Raw genomic sequence first — 8,365 nt, forward strand, 5'->3', positions numbered from 1 at the left:
ACAGCTGTAGAACAATACCAACGATATATAGCTTGCAATTTGGTATACAAATTTAAATGTTACCGCCGTCACGGTTATTGGCCAGGCAGCGGAAAAGAAGTCGGATCGTCGTAGCGAAGAGTACTCAAAAACCGCGGGGAGGAAAAGCTCCGTGCGGAACCCCATCGCCTTGGAATCCCCACCTCGGAACCGCCTTTACGAGAAATAATCCCATTTTATATGCATATACGATTTGACGCGTAAAGCCATGATTTTTCCGCCGGGGTTGCTCCATGCATATGTGAGGGTTATACTGCCGTTGGAAAAGGAGCGAGGGAGACGCCAAGCTGATCGCGAGGCCGCGGGGTGTTTAAGAGAGGGCGAAGAAGGTGCTGCCTTCTTTACGGTTATTACGCGCAGGGGTGGCTCTAAGTTGCAGGTCTCGTGGGGCGCGAACCCGGCCTTATTCCAGACGTCCTCGAAACTTCTCGACACGAAGAAGAAAAAGAAGATAGTCGCGTGGAACCAAGATCCGCATTCCTCTCTCTCTCTCTCTCTCTATCTCTGTTGAAAGTTGGCGAGGAAGCCGATGTGTCACACGGGAAGAAGGGTTTGAGGAGGGGCGGTAGGGGGGTGAAAGGAGCGAGTTGCGGAAGAGGTTGAATGGATGCCCGAAGAGGGTCGGTCCGCGTGACGTAGACGGAGCGACCCACGTCACGAGATCCAAGACTGAGCCCCGGCTAATCTCGGTAGTCTTAGACAACACGGCGTCTGCACCACCGCGTCTTATCTCGGGGGGGCCGGCCGGCGAGTTTCCTCGGACAGTTTGCCGGCGCTAATGAGCTGGCAAGATAATTAGCATTATGTTAATGCGCGACGTGCCGCGGCTAACTCCGCGGGGTAACCTGACATAGGTAACCCAACCTCCGACGGCTGCTTCGGAACCTCCGGTCTCCGCCTCTCTAATGTTTGTGTCTAATGTTTGGACAATCTTATATACCTGCGCGCCCTCCTCCCCCTCCGACGAAACACCTTCCACCAACTCTCGCCCTCGGCTCGCGCGGAAGGGACGAGCCGTGATGCCTGTGTACGATTACGTCTACGTGTGCCGAGGCCGGTTCTCGCCAAGTTTCAAACTCACCCGCACATCATCCTGCAGCCCCAACCGCGCCAAAACACCGTCGTACATGCTCCCAAGACTCGGCGAGAACTTGCCAAGCCTGAAGACTTGGGTACCCGGGTACAATACTGACGAGTAGTCAGCCAATTTCGACAGTTTAGGGACGGAGTCGGATGTCCGCAGAACTACCGCGTACGTGTTTTGGTTCGTTCGACTCGTACGGTACAACCTAGGAACTCACGCTCATCTAGACTTGGGGACGATGAATCTGAGACGACTAATTTTTTACGTGTCAATCCAACAAGTCATTATCCCCGCGGTATTTTCTGAGATTAGATTCCACGGTCACGGGTTATGATACGTTTATTGAGATTGAGTTTGTTCCGCGCTCGGCCGACTATGGCGCTGTAGGCTTCTCCGTGTTGCCAACATAACCGTCTGGTGTAAAAAATTAACCGTCTCAGATTCATTGTCCCCGAGTGTACCCGCACGACTAGTTCACTGACCTCACGCAGCGTCAAGTACCGGTCCAGATTTTTTATAGGTGCGAGTTTTGGAGTCGTTGTTTGTTGTCGAAATGTGCGGCGTGGCTGAGACGTGTAGTCTTCTCGCCTTCCCCTAGCGCAGGACGGTAACTACCATGATACGCCGACACCGACGTAAGTCGCCCCGCTAATTAATTAATCATTCGCGGAGAAGTTGGCCGCCGCCTTGGGAAAGTTCACCTCGAAGTTACCTATCTTCGTGTATTGTCGGTTCCTAGGAACCGAGGTGTTAGGTGTCCCACACAGCCGCTTCTATACGCTGCTCCGCGCACACTCTCGCCTTTCATTATCTTGATTAATTGACCGATGGTCGTCTTGAAGCAACCGCATACCCTGGTCCTGCACTCACCCCTTTCGTACAAACTTCGGGAATCAAGAGTCGCCAGGGTATCGTTAACAGCAGCGCGGATACGGCGTCTTAATTATTAGGACAGGCCGGTTGGACCGCGTCTTCTTCGCCGATCCTTGGATTGGACTAGACGACGACGACTACGTTTCCCCTTGTTTCCAGCTACTCCGGAAAAATTAGCAAAAGTAGATAGCGGAGACCGCATCGAGGACCCCATGAAATATACAGCGAACAAACACCCGCCGGATATGCGGAGGATGTTGGAAGAGGAGCTGATCGTTGTCGGGGATCGGATGGGGGCAGTTTATGCATGAAGAGGAAAGATGACTCCTGGTCAATCCTATCTGGCGATCCTATCGTCGGCAAATATCCCCGGTGAATGCCGGCGAATACCTCGAGTCTGATACGAACTCTTTCGAAGCCGGACGACTCGCCGGACGATACGGACAAGTGCTCTGTTTGCCTACTTAGTTTCTATCCACTAGTCCTCGGTAATCCCACGGAACCCCCGGAGATAGATCTCCTTCGTTTAGTTTCGTTTCCTCCCTGTCCACTCGCTCAACCTGCCCATTCTGCTCCACCGTTCAACCTCGAGGGTCGTTCTTTTTAATTAATCAAGCTTCCATTTTGACCGATACCTACATAAGCGCTACATACCTCCGCGTATAGCCTCTCAACTTTTATCGTAGCGCCTTATCTACTTTTCCAACCCTACTTTCCGACCGGTTACACAAACTTTTTATCTTCGTCGCAAGCTTCGAGCTTCGCGAACGTTTGCTGAGAATTATAATTTTTACAATCGTAGGGCGAGAAATTTTTCATTCCGTTTCACTCCGAACGATCAACCGACTTCCGGTCCTATAACTTCCGTCGATTGATGCCTTAGTTTTGGTTCCTCCGGATGATAGCGAGTCTTCTAACGTCATAACGAAAGGAGTGTCGATTGACACGCCAAAGGGAGAGGCGAAAATGTGAATTCTCGAGATTTCCAGGGCATGGGGTTAAACCGTAACTACTGGCAGGTAAGATCGTTTATATATTAACATCATTTAGAGTAGACAAAAGCACGGGAAAAGTTGTAATTCACTCTGTTCGGCGTCCCGACGCCTTCGCCTGGTAACCGGCAACAAAGAGGAACCCAGGTATCGGCCAGGTTCCCAATTTAAAGTTAAAATTAATTTCTGCTCGGGCGTTTGAAGAATCAGGATGGATCTCGAAGCTGGCTTATTATTGCCTGACTGCGTGTGGCTCCTCGATATTCACGAACACCCAACCAACTTTCGGTAAAAGCTTGTCCTTTGTTTCCGTATTCCGTTTTACACATCTGCACTAACGTACCTACCGATCAGCGGTTTTCCTCCCCCGTTCGCTTTGCACCGTTGTATAATCGAGCTGATTCAACGGTTTGCAATCACCGTGCTGATTTCCTTCGCCGTTATTTACACTGTTTCGTGCCCCGCGTCACTTTTCGTGATTAAATAAATTTCAGAAAAGCGCGTACAAGAGGGAACAGACGGACTGGCGCGGAGACTGATTAAAAGAAAACAGTAAACTTTTCGTTTGTTAATTATGTCGCCCGATTTGGAAGATATTTACACCCGAGCAACCGCCGAGAGAGCGAGAGAATGGCGCGAGGCCCGGTGAAGGGGGGGGGGGGGGGGCTAGGGGAAGGAAGAGGAGAGTTTTGAACGAGGAAAGTCGGGTGAACGAGTCGGGTGGCCAAATTAAAAATCTCAAAGGGACTCGATATAATTAAATCGCGATAATGACGCAAAGAGTATCGCCTACGCCCCACAAAACCCAGAAACCCTCGTCAGTACAGTTTCATTTTTCCATCGCTCGCCATCTTCCCAGGGCTTTGATACCCAAGAACAAGGTTTCGTGATTACTACGTTCTTTGGGCCAATTTCTCAATTCATGAGAGTCTGAACCAACGCTCGACTAACCTTTTCCTCCCCTTAACGGAGGGTTTCACGATTCTTGCAACTCCAAATGACTGTGCGAATTCAAGTGATTCTAATGTCACTTCGAGTATTTTTCCGAATGCCTATAATTTCCAAACAAAGGCAGCCCAATGCGAACGACAAGATATGGAAATATTTTTCGGCCAGCAACAACAGCGCGATTAAAGTCAGGCTTCGTTCTTTAGCCGGAAAAGCATTTTGCGGGGGTTCGGTATGTCTAATAAGCTTTCGAGGCAGTTTAATCTGTGCTCGATGAAGCAGGGAAAATTTTCGATTCGGTTCGGTTGAGAAACAAAGCGTTAAAATCGCTGCATGGTATATAGTAATAGTGTAACCGTATACGTGGTAAGGTAGACGAAGAGGGGATGAGAAAAAGGGAGGGAACCGAAGAACTCCATGCATGCAAATGGTATGCAAACAAGATACATTTGTCTACGGGTCTTTGGGCGTGCGGTTTCCCCGCACCAACACGGACGCGTAAGTAGCCGGCAATGCGCGTGCATCCAGAATGCACTGCAGCCATGCAAAGTGCCCTCGATTGCGTGGAGCGCCGACGTCACCCCATTTACAATATATCTGTATAAGCAGTTTTATAGATCGATTATAGACTCCACTCGTGATTGGAACGATTTGCATGAACTACGGCCGGGGCTCCGTTATGAATCACGAGTCAGTCTAACGCCAAATGCTCTTACGGTCCCGGTGATAACCATTCGATGCCTGACACCCCTTAATAATTCTCATGCATACGCTTCTCCTCGGGTGGTATACCGTTTTAAAAGAGGTCAAAGGTTGCTTTGAAGTGTCGAACTCCGGAATCGGTAATATTACCTACAGACTACGGGTGTAAAGAAACTTGTGAGCGTGTAAAAAATTTCGTCAAATCTCATCGATTTCGAAAATTTTTTGTCGCTTGGATTTGGATCGAATGAATACAGTTCCGAGGTTCCTGCCTGATGCGGATCCGCTGGAGAGTGAGAAATCCCCCTCTTCCCCCAAGGCGAGGAGAAAAAACAAATACCCACGCCCTTGAGGAAAAGCAGCGATGTCTCCGAGCTTATGATTGATTAACTTTTTTCACGATGAAAAATGTAATTATAAATTTTATTCATTAATGGTCGAGGGCTCGGGAGACGTTCTGTGCGACGAGGAGGGTGCAGGGTGTTAGTTAGATGGTTTCGTTTGATTGCCTATTTGGAGTCAGTCGCTTGTGGTTTTAAGATATCATTCTTTACTACGCGGCTTAAAAAATGATCTATACGTATAATACTCAGCTCACGCCGAGCTTTTTCGCATTCTTTTGTTATACCTACGTAGGTGATTATCAAGTTTGGATCCAAGCCTCTTGGTTCTTCGCAATCGTTTCCGAGACTTCTGTTTGCACTGTACGTCAATCACCACTCGTCAAACCACGTGATCAGCCATGTTCGCTGCCCTATCGCTAAACTTGAAACAATTGCCGTCTAATTTAAAAGTTCACGTTCGTAATAACGAGTTTCCAATATTGACTAGAGAGCATTTTTTCCACATCAGCACAATTATAGGTACATGAGGGTGCGGGTAATGATGCAGACGCATTAATAAAAGCGAGAAGAAAGAATCTCCCTGCGTTCCGAATTCAAAGTCGAAAGTCTTATCTCTGGTTCTTCAACTCGGCCCAGCAGAGACGGCAGTCATCCATCTTGTAATTAGTTCCGATCGCGTTATTCTTTTATCCACTGCACAGCCTCGACGACGTCACGAGTGAGAAAAATGAGAGAGCTTGAGTCTCGCTTGATTCGCGTCACGTGGCTGCAGTGAAGAGCAAAAGTCTCCGGCAATGTTATTTTAGCTGGTTCATGGTGAACGTAGAGGAAAAAACATACCTGTTATGTGATAAAAATAATCATGATATCACCAATTTGAGAAAAGGTTTTTCACAAGTAACAGCTTCAAAATTATTAAACTCTGTTATTTTATTTCCGATTCTAATGTTTTTGGATTGCTTTTGCTCGCTGACCTGCAAATGTCTATAAATTGTTTAAAAAATATAATAACAATCTTGCGTTGCAGTAAAGTAGCAAATGCAATTCTTGACAAACATGTGTTGTGTCGTACTCGCTCAAAATCTAGTATGTTTTTTCACTCAAGTATCATAACTATTTGTTAATATTTTTTCAAGCCATCTTTGCAGACCTCTATAATGAACAAAACAAGCCCGAAAACATTGGAACCCGATCTAAAATATTATATATTTCGAAAATTATGAACGTTCTAATTATCAAAGCTTTACTGAAATTGTCGGTATCTTAGCTTGTGTAATTCTAACCTGCTCGGATTCATTTATAAATAAAGCATATAGGAGAGACGTAATTTTTTTTTTTTTTGTTCATATTTTGCTGGAGCTTTTCTGAACCTTTTTTTCTATTTCCATAACTTTAGATCGAAACAGTCGACCCGGTTCATCCTCAAATCGCAACGAATAAGTAAACAACTAAGCGAGCAGAGCCCTGAGCGTCAAACTCTGTATTCGTTAACGACGACTTCCTTCGACGAGCAATAACTTTAAACCGAATCGAACCCCGGAGACATGCGGGAGTGGCTTATTTGCATACCGTCATCCCCTCGCCCCCTCGGCGCTACTGAGGAAGGTCTGGGCGCCGCGTCATTCCAAGTCGCCCGGTTGACATAAGGCGAGGGCGCCACCCCCAACCCGTCGATCGTTTAGCACTTTGGCGTAATTTTTTTCTTCCACCCCGCCGCGGTATTTGCATAGCCGCGAGCGACACCGAACGATGCCCGAAGAGTTCGCCTGTTTCGAACCCTCGCTACGAAAATCGACGTCATCTAATCGAACCAAAACACTCGGGTCTAATTATTATTATCGGTTTCTTTTCGTTTTTTTTTTTTCTCCGTTGTATTTCGGACCCGTGCCGAATGTTTTTCCTCCATATTCCGATCCCCGGGTCTTGTTTTTTTCGAAAGCAATTGATCTTGTAGAACAAAAAAAAAAAAAATTTGTTTTTAAATTTGTGATGCATGAACGTAATACGAAAGATTTTGAAATTACTATGGGTAGGTGTAATGGAGAAATGATTGTGCTAGAAATCTAAATCGACGGAAAATTGAAATTCACACTGTCGCGTGCATATTTGGAGCGGGATTGCAGTTCCGAATTTGAAAAGTTTCGAAAGTGCATAATTTCGAATTATTTGGTGGCAAAACTTGAAGTGAAGAAATCAAAGTTTTATGGAACGACAAAGTTTCGAACGGTCGGAAACCCGACGGCTCAAAGGACAGAGGAAAGTTCCGAAAAGTAAAATTCCGATGGAGAACATTTCCGAAAAATAAAGTTTCGGTGGAGTGAGATTCCGAAAATTAAAATATACTCACACGGCGTAGTTTACTCAACGAGTGGGTGTAAAAAATTGGAAAAACCGAAAATCAGAATGACCAGGATTCCGAACGTAAAAATATAAATCAAAAATCCAAAACAAAGGAAGATCAAAGTGGCGAAATTTCACCAAGCCAGAAATTCACAAAACTGAAAATCTTGGATCATTGGGAAGATTGATGTTTCAGATTCTCAAATTTTCTCATTTTCGCACTTTTGGAACTTTGACTTGTCAGTTACGCCCTTTCGGCATTTTGTTCTTACGGAATTCTGCACTTTCGGAACTTCGAGCGTCGGATTTCGGACCATTCGAACCTTTGATGTTTCTCCAAAGTTTGACTTCTTTACCTTAAGTTTCACCACCAAAAAACTCGGAATTCAACGCTTTCGGAACTTTTCAATTTCGGAATTTCAACCCCGCTCCATATATTTCCTCAGCGTTTATAGCTTTCGCACTTCGAAACACGTATTCGCGTGTGTGTGTGTGTGTGTGTGACATGGACGCTGCGCTGGCGGAACCGAAGATCCATATTGATAAAACATCCCAGAGGCTGGTCCATGGTTTAGTGGGAACATTACTTTGAGGATAACACTCCGGAATAAAAACCTTTATAACCTTACATCGGCCTGCGTTACACTCTTGCCGTCATTTCTTTGCACATGGTCACGTCATTGTTCCGTATATCTATATAGGTACATCAATCTGTGTATAAGTACAATATGCATGCACGCACAGTCGTGGAATATTGATGAAATATGCCGCGTTCCTTCCTTCGGATACGGATACGCAAAATCATGTTTCCATCGCCAATCGGGCAACAAGCTCAACGGCTTTTTCCTTCTTTCAAAACTTTTTACCCAACTTCTCGGAGTATGGGACAAGCCACCACCTACATGACGCAGGTCTTATACTTTGTGCGCTCTGTACCATGATCTCGTCAACTGAAATGCAATCATAAGATCTTGACTATAGAAAAGCACAGCAGCTTATACGTCTGGGAATTAAAAGCGTCGAATTTCATGCGACTGATTCCA

The sequence above is a fragment of the Neodiprion lecontei genome, chromosome 3 (assembly GCF_021901455.1).
Source record: "Neodiprion lecontei isolate iyNeoLeco1 chromosome 3, iyNeoLeco1.1, whole genome shotgun sequence".
Classification (NCBI taxonomy): domain Eukaryota; kingdom Metazoa; phylum Arthropoda; class Insecta; order Hymenoptera; family Diprionidae; genus Neodiprion; species Neodiprion lecontei.